An 11,105-nucleotide genomic window follows, 5' to 3' on the forward strand; every position below is an offset into this window, starting at 1 on the left:
GGCCAAACTGAGCAGTCAGGGGAAAGGGGCCTTTGTCAGAGAGGTGACCAAGAACCCGATGGTCACTCTGATAGAGCTCTTCAGTTCCTCTGTGGAGAATGGAGAATCTTCCAGAAGTACAACCATCTCTGTAGCACTCAACCAGGCCTTTAAGGTAGAGTGACCAGACGGAAGCCACTCCTCAGTAAAAGGCACATGACAGGCCGCTTGGAGTTTGTGAAAAGGCATCTAAAGACTCTCAGACCATGTGAAACAAGATTCTCTGGTCTGATAAAACCAAGATTGAACTCTTTTGCCTGAAAGCCAAGAGTCACTTCTGGAGGAAACCTGGCACCATCCCTACAGTGAAGCATGGTGGTGGCAGCATCATGCTGTGAGGATGTTTTTCAGCGACAGGGACTGGAAGACTAGTCAGGATCGAGGGAAAGATGAACGAAGCAAAGTACAGAGAGATCCTTAATGAAAACCTGCTCCAGAGCACTGGGCCGAAGGTTCACCTTCCAACAGGACAACGACCCTAAGCACACAGCCAAGACAACGCAGGAGTGGCTTCAGGACAATTCTCTGAATGTCCTTGAGTAGCCCAGCCAGAGCCCGGACTTGAACCCGATTGAACATCTCTGGAGAGAAAATAGCTGTGCAGTGACGCTCTAACTAGACAGAGCTAACTAGACAGAGCTTGAGAGGATATGCAGAGAATAATGGGAGAAACTCTCCATATAGAGCTGTGCCAAGCTTGTATACCCAAGAAGACTTGAGGCTGTAATCTCTGCCAAAGGCGCTTTAACCAAATACATAAGCAAACATTTCTAAAAGCGTTTTTGCTTTGTCATTATGGGATATTTGTATATAGATTATTGAGGGGAAAAACACATTTCATAAATTTTTGAATAAGGCTGTAATGTGGAAAAAGTGAAGGGGTCTGAATACTTTCCGAAAGCACTGTATATACTGTACTTCCATAAATGTTTTCAACTGATACCGGGGGACATTCAGACATGTACAGTGGGGAGAACAAGTATTTGATACACTGCCGATTTTGCAGGTTTTCCTACTTACAAAGCATGTAGAGGTCTGTAATTTTTATCATAGGTACACTTCAACTGTGAGAGACGGAATCTAAAACAAAAATCCAGAAAATCACATTGTATGATTTTTAAGTAATTAATTTGCATTTTATTGCAAGACATAAGTATTTGATCACCTTCCAACCAGTAAGAATTCCGGCTCTCACAGACCTGTTAGTTTTTCTTTAAGAAGCCCTCCTGTTCTCCACTCATTACCTGTATTAACTGCACCTGTTTGAACTCGTTACCTGTATAAAAGACACCTGTCCACACACTCAATCAAACAGACTCCAACCTCTCCACAATGGCCAAGACCAGAGAGCTGTGGAAGGACATCAGGGATAAAATTGTAGACCTGCACAAGGCTGGGATGGGCTACAGGACAATAGGCAAGCAGCTTGGTGAGAAGGCAACAACTGGTGGCGCAATTATTTGAAAATGGAAGAAGTTCAAGATGACGGTCAATCATCCTCGGTCTGGGGCTCCATGCAAGATCTCACCTCGTGGGGCATCAATGATCATGAGGAAGGTGAGGGATCAGCCCAGAACTACACGGCAGGACCTGGTCAATGACCTGAAGAGAGCTGGGACCACAGTCTCAAAGAAAACCATTAGTAACCACACTATGCCGTCATGGATTAAAATACTGCAGCGCACGCAAGGTCCCCTGCTCAAGCCAGGGCATGTCTGAAGTTTGCCAATGACCATCTGGATGATCCAGAGGAAGAATGGGAGAAGGTCATGGTGTCTGATGAGACAAAAATTGAGCTTTTTGGTCTAAACTCCACTCGACGTGTTTGGAGGAAGAAGAAGGATGAGTACAACCCCAAGAACACCATCCCAACCGTGAAGCGTGGAGGTGGAAACATAATTCTTTGGGGATGCTTTTCTGCAAAGGGACAGGACGACTGCACCTATTGAGGGGAGATGGATGGGGCCATGTATCGCGAGATCTTGGCCAACGACCTCCTTCCCTCAGTAAGAGCATTGAAGATGGGTCGTGGCTGGGTCTTCCAGCATGACAACGACCCGAAACACACAGCCAGGGAAACTAAGGAGTGGCTCCGTTAGAAGGCATCTCAAGGTCCTGGAGTGGCCTAGCCAGTCTCCAGACCTGAACCCAATAGAAAATCTTTGGAGGGAGCTAAAGTCCGTATTGCCAGCGACAGCCCCGAAACCTGAAGGATCTGGAGAAGGTCTGTATGGAGGAGTGGGACAAAATCCCTGCTGCAGTGTGTGCAAACCTGGTCAAGAACTCCAGGAAACGTATGATCTCTGTAATTTCAAACAAAGGTTTCGGTACCAAATATTAAGTTCTGCTTTTCTGATGTATCAAATACTTATGTCATGCAATAAAATGCAAATTAATTACTTAAAAATCATACAATGTGATTTTCTGGATTTTTGTTTTAGATTCCGTGTCTCACAGTTGAAGTGTACCTATGATAAATATTACAGACCTCTACATGCTTTGTAAGTAGGAAAACCTGCAAAATCGGCAGTGTATCAAATACTTGTTCTCCCCACTGTACGTGTTCAGGAGAGCCTCACCTTTCCACAGAGGGATATTAGTTTGTAGCCCAAACTGTTCAGACGCTACAGACAGAAGTAAACAGATCGGCTGTACCGACTTCAGGCGAGTCCAAAGACTCTTGTGGGGGTAGTACAGCAAAACGGGGAACACTGTGATCATGAGAAGTCTCATCAGAAGAATAATAGTTTGTTCGGACGCTACAGATGATTTTTCTGAGAAGACCGAGTATTGGGATGTCTCATGATCTGAACAACACCACTCTAGCTCTGTCACATTTCACAGCAGATGCGGAAGTGCAACATCGGTGGATGCGGTGGATTGAGTTGTATCCAATGCAAAAAAACAAACAGATATCTCTAGCTTAGGTCTGATCACCGACAACGATGAGACAGTCTATAGGGAGGAGGTCAGAGACCTGGCCGTGTGGTGCCAGCACAACAACCTCTCCCTCAACGTGATCAAGACAAAGGAGATGATTGTGGACTACAGGAAAAGGAGTACCGAGCACGCCCCCATTCTCATCGACGGGGCTGTAGTGGATCAGGTTGAGAGCTTGAAGTTCCTTGGTGTCCACATCACCAAGAAACTATCATGGTCCAAACACACTAAGACAGTAGTGAAGAGGGCACGACAAAGCCTATTCCCCCTCAGGAGACTGAAAATATTTGGCATGGGTCCTCAGATCCTCAAAAGGATCTACAGCTGCACCATCGAGAGCATCCTGACTGGTTGCATCACAGCCTGGTATGGCAACTGCTCGACTTCTGTCCCAAAGGCACTACAGAGGGTGAGTACGGCCAAGCTTCCTGCCACCCAGGACCTCTATGCCAGGCGGTGTCAGAGGAAGACTCCAGCCACCCTAGTCATAGACTGTTCTCTCTGCTACCGCACGGCAAGTGGTACCAGAGCGCCAAGTCTAGGTCCAAAAGGCTTCTTAACAGCTTCTACCCCCAAGCCATAAGACTTCTGAATAACTAATCAAAGGGCTACCCAGACTATTTGCATTACCCTCCGCCCCCTTTTTTACGCTGCTGCTACTCTCTGATTATTGTCTATACATAGTTACTTTAACTCTAACTACTGTACATGTACATTTMACCTCAATTATCTCGACTAACCGGTGCCCCTGCACATTGACTCTGAACCGGTACCCTCTGTATATAGCCTCGCTATTGTTATTTTACTGCTGCTGTTTAATTATTTGTTACTTTTATTTTACATTTTTTACTTGACACTTATTTTTCTTAAATCTGAATTGTAAGTTATGGGCTTGTAAGTAAGCATTTCACTGTAAGGTCTACCTACGCCTGTTGTATTCGGCGCGTTTGACAAATACAATTTGATTTGATTGGATATAAACTGACACATTTTATAGGGATTTTTTTGTTACGCTAATTAGATTTATCAAAAGGCACCGAATTGGTTGAACGACCCACCAACTAATGTACAGGCTACAGAGTATTAACAATTGTATCAACAAAGCCAATAGATTTATTCTTAGAGGCACAATTATAGGCATTTCATTCCCGAAATTCATGAAATTATTGTTTTCCATACGCATTTCTTCATCTCTGTATTTGATTACGACACATGCCAACACTGACCATTGGAAAGGAGATTTTCTCTAAACCAGCCATCAGGGAATGTTTAGCTTGTTTCATGGTGCAGTTTGATTACAAATCTATTTAAATAATTAAACTATTCTATGCTTCCAGCACAATAGTATAATGAAACATTTTATAATATTTTGAACCTGACAAATACCAATACGGTCAAATTGTTGTTTGACATACTGTAGTGCATCATGTCAATGCATCACTTCAACAACAAAAGACTACAAACTGCAAGTGGGCACTTCTTATTTATTTGAGGTATAAACATGAATGTGAGCTACTGATGGTTTATAATATATAATTTGATTTGATTGACACATAAAAAGGCACAGAGAAGGAATGCAAAGCCGAATGGTAACCAACAGTATGCTTTCATAGTGGTGTATTTAAATCGACTCCTAACAAATACAATGGCTTGGGAACTGCAAGCATACATGTACTTAACGAGAGCTTGCAGATACCCAGAAGAACGAAAAACAATGTATTTGAATTGGTGCTATTGAACTGCAATGCATTTATATACTTTTCACTTTGTAATCCAGTACAAATCTTTTCGGGATATATGTTCTACATACCTATCTCAGGGTGTTGATGTCTCCCCTCCACCGGCACACTGACTGTCCTTCGGAGCAGCTTGGTGCGCTCACTGCGCTGAGAGCCTGAGCGACGCTCACGCATTAGTAAAGGGTGAACCTATGGTAGGAACAGAGGGTCAGAGAGTTCAAAGTCAATTCTTCAGATTGTACCTTGGTCACTCCATGCCCGTTCATCCCTCCTACTAGCACCTCCCCTATACTGTAGAAATCACTGGTGTTGGGCACTAAAGCCTCACTTTCTTTAGCTGTTGTCCTGCAATAAAAAAGTGATTGCACAGGATCTTAAATCATTTAATTTATGCTAAATGGATTATTTAATTTATGCTAAATGATCATATCAAACCAGAGCATATACTGTATAAGAAAACATTTGTTGTGTAACACTGCTACATGTTCTTATTATTTTATTTATGTCCATTTCACGGTGTAAAATGTTCAGTTACCTTCATATGACTTAATATATGTACAGCATTTAACATAATAAAGCTCAAAACTGAAAACCTCCCCTACTGAAATCTAAACCTTTGAGAGTTGACTGTCTCAAGGACCAAGGGCATTTTCCACCACACTTAAAGTAAAGGCTAGAACAACACATTCCCAATGTGGTTTACAGAGGTGAAAGGTCAATTTCCTTTTGAACACGCAAAGACTTACCCAGAAGCACGTTGTCTCTGTTTGACACAAATAGTTAACAAAGTGAATAGAAGGTTGGGATTAAAGCTACATTCTGGTATTTAATAAAACAATGTGTATCGGTATACAGCCTTTATACAGACTCTTGACAGTCTGTGACATCCACATGATCGTTTAACACATTTAGAAAATTTACATTGTTTATGTTTTTGTTGCTTTTAAACAATAGAACCGTATGTCATTGTATACCTTATGTGGGTTATTGTATAGCAAGAAGGTTGTGCTAAGCTCATGATGCATTTATAAGTTGTATTCTTTAGGAATCAATCTGTAAATAAATATCCATTCATTTAAATTATCATTTAAATGACCATTGAACAGATTTCCAAATTCCAGACCATAGCTTTAACGTAATTCATTGTATTACTAACCATCAGTCTTGTGTCAATTACATTATGAAATCGTGACAGCGGAGGCAATTCAAGTCTCTTTAGCAACTATGTACACTTCAGAGATACAAATATCCCTTTAATATCAGTACTACTGACCTTGTATCTGAAAATATTAATTTATCATATACTGTAATTTACTGCGACCTCCAAAACCATGCAGCACATACTGTATTAAATGTCATATTTAATTTGTGAGCCGTTCTTATGTCCCCTATCCTCTCTATAAACACTAGTAGCTTTGTTGATCCTGTAACTCTGAAATTGTGACATTTTCCCAGATATTGCATTGAGTTCACATATTACATCCGACATATTGCATGGAGATCATTTTACTATACATAGTTGTTTGACATCATGAAATACCACAGAGAGAAAAGTAGATGTCTCAGCACAACCTCAATGAACTTGAAGAGTTACTGTACATTATGTTTAGTGGGTTCTGCTGTTAGCTGGGGCAAAGAGACCTTGGCTAAGGGACAGTGGAAGGACAAGCGAGTGGTTCGAAATACCTTCTCCCACAGGTATTTCCCCAGACAGGTGACGTGAGCCACAAGTGACATAGGCATTGTAATACTGTGTCATAGTAAGTAGCAGAAAACACACAAAAAAGTGTAGCAATGGTAACGTTAGCAATGACAAATTGTCATCCCAATTGACTTAAGATCTATTAAGTTGAATCTAAGTTAAATAGCTTTTTTCCTTTATTCACTGGTATAGAACTGCACAGATTTTTCAAATGCACTACCCCAGTACGTGCAGTGACMAAAACATWTTGGGGATGTTTTGTATGACTATAATTAWTAATGAACTATAATCAATGTTTGTGCTATGTACTCAGATCAATAGATTCATTTCATCCCCCATCCCATCCACACTAAAGGAAAAGGTAAGAGGGATTCCGCTCATTTTCATAGTAAACCCTAACCCTAAAACAATGATTACGATCATATAAGGTTAAATTTACAACAACCAAAAAGTGTCTCCCGGACACTTTTTGGAGGACTGGGGGGGTCTTTGCAAGACTACTGTACTATAAACAGTACAATACCTCATTGTATTGTTGAATAATGTCTCCCTCCAGTGGCTAGTTTTGGGACATCAGCTCTCACATGTGGACTGCCCCGTGTTGTATTAAGCTGCGTCTACCAAGAGCYGAAATGTATTTATTTTTTCAATTAGCAACTTTTTTGATTAATTACTTTAATKCACAAATTTGTCCACTTCCACTGTCCTAATCGGAACTAATAAAACACTGATATATTGCATTGCATCATTAATGCTTTAGCTTGTACTAATTTCATCAGTCTGTATATGTATGAGCTGTAAAATAGGAGTATTCAAATGGGGGGAAAGATAATACAAAAACAAATGTAAAAAAAAATGTATGATACAATAACATGCTTGCTGTTCTTTACAASAGCAATTCTTTAAATATGTTCATAACCACTTGATGAGACACCTCTTATTAACTAAATAATTCAATAACCCCCACTTGGACCTAATGGAAACGTATAGAATTTAATAGAAATATAATTTAATAATTAAACAGCGGTATGGATCTGATGTGGATCTCTATGGCTGTGTTTACCCAGMCAGCCCAATTCTGATATTTTTTTCACTAATTGGTGTTTTGATCAATCAGATCAGCTCTAAATGAGCTCTGATGTGAKAAGATCTGATTTGATAGGTCAAAAGACAAAAAGRTATTAGTMTTGGAAAAAGATCAGAATTGGGCTGCCCATACGACACCACATTCAATACAACCTGTTCTAGCGGCCACTGCGGTACCTTGTTTCTCACCCGTCTCTCAATCCTAGACTGATAAAGACCTAGGTAGTCTGGTGTATGGACTCTCTAGTAGCGTTAAAACATTTAAACACATCACRTTTAATAGGTAACAGAATAAAGTAGGACCTAGTCTGGATACTCAAATGATCTATATAAAACAAACTGTKCCTTTATTGGTTAGGGACAACACTCCGATCCACACAGGGGTTAGGTGCACCATACCCATATAGGTAAATACTTCAGAGATCAATGTGGACTCTCTAGTCTAGTCAATCAAATAGATTCACTGACCAATTAAGAGCTKGGGAGAAATGAAAATCAGCAGGACTGTGGTTGTGTTCCATGTCCTGCATGTGCMTGTCTCTTGTGAACAAGATGGAGGTATTCATCCTACCTCCTCCTGGTCAAACATGTAGCGCTGACTCCCGGTTCTCATCGAGCGACATGGGTTCCAACCCGGGGGATCATAAGCCAGGCCATTGGAAGGGGTCTGGGGCCGRGAGGACAAGGGGGAGGCACAAATTCCATCTAAGAATGAGATAAGAGGAATTTGTTCATTGAAACATTTTAACAAAAACTGGGATCAATAGCACAATTAACAGTGGTAGAGTGGCAGTGGCAGAAAAAAAACAATTATTTCCTCCAGAAGGTAGCAGCAGAGTTTGCCGTAAATAGAGTTGGCAATCAGGGTTATGGATTGTCCTAAAAATAAAATAGACCTATCCTCAATTCAGAAACTTCCATGAGATAGAAAGACAGTGGTGTCTTTTGACAAAGAAAGAGAGAGACCTCTATTCTATATCTATGTGCTGCCTCACGATACAGAAACTGGCTCCTGACCCAATGGGCTGTTCTGGATTGGACAAGGCTCACCAGAAATATTTAATTGATTATAAACTGGTGGTTCGAGCCCTGAATGCTGATTGGCTGAAGGCTGTGGTATACAGTGCATTCGGAAAGTATTCAGACCCCTTCCCCTTTTCCACATTTTTTACATTACAGCCTAATTCTAAATTGATTAAAACAAATTTTACTCATCAATCTACACACAATACCACATAATATTGCCAACAAAATAAAGAAAATAAATAACATTTAAATTTTGCCAATAAAATAAATAAATATATATATATATCTTATTTACATAAGTATTCAGACCCTTTGCTAAAAGACTCGAAATTGAGCTCAGGTGCATCCTGTTTCCATTTATCATCCCTGAGATGTTTCTACAACTTGATTGGAGTCCACCTGTGGTAAATTAAATTGATTGGACATGATTTGGAAAGGCACACCCCTGTCTATATAAGATCCCACAGTTCACAACGCATGTCAGAGCAAAAACCAAGTCATAATATTTATGCAGCATTGAAGGTCCCCAAGAACACAGTGGCCTCCATCATTCTTAAATGGAAGGAGTTTGCAACCACCAAGACTCTTCCTAGAGCTGGCCGCCCAGTCAAACTGAGCAATCGGCGGAGAAGGGCCTTAGTCAGGGAGGTGACCAAGAACCCGATGGTCACTCTGACAGAGATCCAGAYTTCCTCTGTGTACAGCAGATGTGAGAACTTTCCAGAAGGACAACCATCTCTGCAGCACTCCACCAATCAGGCCTTTATGGCAGAGTGGCCAGACGGAAGCTACTCCTCGGTAAAAGGCACACGACAGCCCGCTTGGAGTTTGTGAAAAGACACCCAAAGGACAGACCATGAGAAACAAGATTATCTGGTCTGATGAAACCAAGATTTAACTTTTTGGCCTAAATGCCAAGCCTGGTGGTGGCAGCATCATGCTGTGGGGATGTTTTTCAGCGGCAGGGACTGGGAGACTAGTCAGGATCGAGGGATGGATGAACAGAGCAAAGTACTGAGAGATCCTTGATGAAAACCTGCTCCAGAGCGCTCAGGACCTCAGACTGGGGCAAAGGTTCACCTTCCAACAGGACAATGACCCTACAGTGGTTATTCCTGTAAAAGTTGCGTCATACACCAGCACACTGCCGCAGAATTCTATAGCACGTTATTTAAGTGTCAGCCATTGTTGCCATTAATGCTAGCTGGTGCTAGTTTGACCGCCAGAGGGCATCTTTGAGAAGCATTTGACAGTCTTTAATATTGGCTGTACTAGAGAATTGAAAACCTTTTTTTTGTAAGAACATAGTATATGGGATTGATTTTAAGAAATTTTGATGAATTAATTAGATTAATATTATGGTGTTTCTATTCCAAGAAAAACTAAAAACTAAACCCTCYGGGTTTCCATTAGGAAAATATGACGCTGTACAACATGACCGGTCGGGAGTAGGCTACAGTACTAAGAGCAAAATAATCCAAACATTTCCACACCCTAATTGTAGTCTAATCAATACCCAAACGGAGATTCAGTGAAAATAAAAATCTCATTGATTTATCAAGACCAGTCCACATGCTTGTCTAAGAGCAGCCCGAAACGGTGTTGAAATAGTTGACCACACATGGGCAGGCTATTGCTTCAAATCCTATTGCTTCTATCTTCAATATACTTTAAATGCCACAATGTCACAAATAATTGAAAACACACAATTCTTAAAACTCTGAGAAGGGTTATAGGAGGTGATCTGCACTGCATATTAAACTGACATTCTTATTGCTATATTCCATGCGTATAACTTMTGTATGATGCCTTTAGTGAGAGGTCTCATGCTTTAATATTTAATCATTTCTGCCCTCTGAATTCATGTTCATTATATAAATAGGCCCATGTGCACCTTGATATTGGGGAAAGGGGGTGCACCATGTGGCCGCGCCTAATGGGGAAATGGGGCGCACCCCAGGCGACATGGAGATGCGGGGATCCGAGCTCGGGTGAGAGCCGAAGTCACCTTCCCGACCCTCCCGGCCCAGAACCTCGCACCAAGGGAAGGGAGAAGCGGAAGGCGTGGGCCCACTACCCTACCCAGTCATCAGAGAGTTTACTGTTTACCCATGCTTCATTGATTTGTTTCGCTTGATGGCCCTCCGATCTGCACTTGTTAGATGGCCCTCCTACCTACAACCATTTTCTACGGTTATATATGTGTTCCCTTTCTTGTAGTGTATCTTGTTGCCCATTTTAATATTGTCCTGGGCTTATAGATCGAGTCAATCCTTCATCAGATCAACCGCAACATGGCGGCTAAAGCGATTTAATTCATGAACGCATATGAACGTTTTTAATATTGTGAGAATTAACATTACAGTTAACATTACAGTTACACCAACTGGTAGGCTAATCACACAATTGAACAAAATGGTAAGAGAACTGGTGAAGAAAGTTACCCCTCTACATACACATTTCTTTACCGGAATCTCTAAATGAAAATACTGGTAGATCCATAAAATGTCCTTGTACAGTAGTAGATCTAATTAAATGTAGAGGATTCTAAATGAATATCTACGGGTCTTTGA

General features: G+C 41.1%; 1 pseudogene; it reads right to left on the reverse strand.

The window, feature by feature from the left end:
• The window catches only part of LOC111955321 (ras/Rap GTPase-activating protein SynGAP-like), a 73,669-nt pseudogene extending 63,024 nt beyond the window's left edge, over nucleotides 1-10,645 (reverse strand).
• Nucleotides 10,646-11,105: the final 460 nt, after the last annotated feature.

The sequence above is a fragment of the Salvelinus sp. IW2-2015 genome, linkage group LG30 (assembly GCF_002910315.2).
Source record: "Salvelinus sp. IW2-2015 linkage group LG30, ASM291031v2, whole genome shotgun sequence".
Taxonomy (NCBI): domain Eukaryota; kingdom Metazoa; phylum Chordata; class Actinopteri; order Salmoniformes; family Salmonidae; genus Salvelinus; species Salvelinus sp. IW2-2015.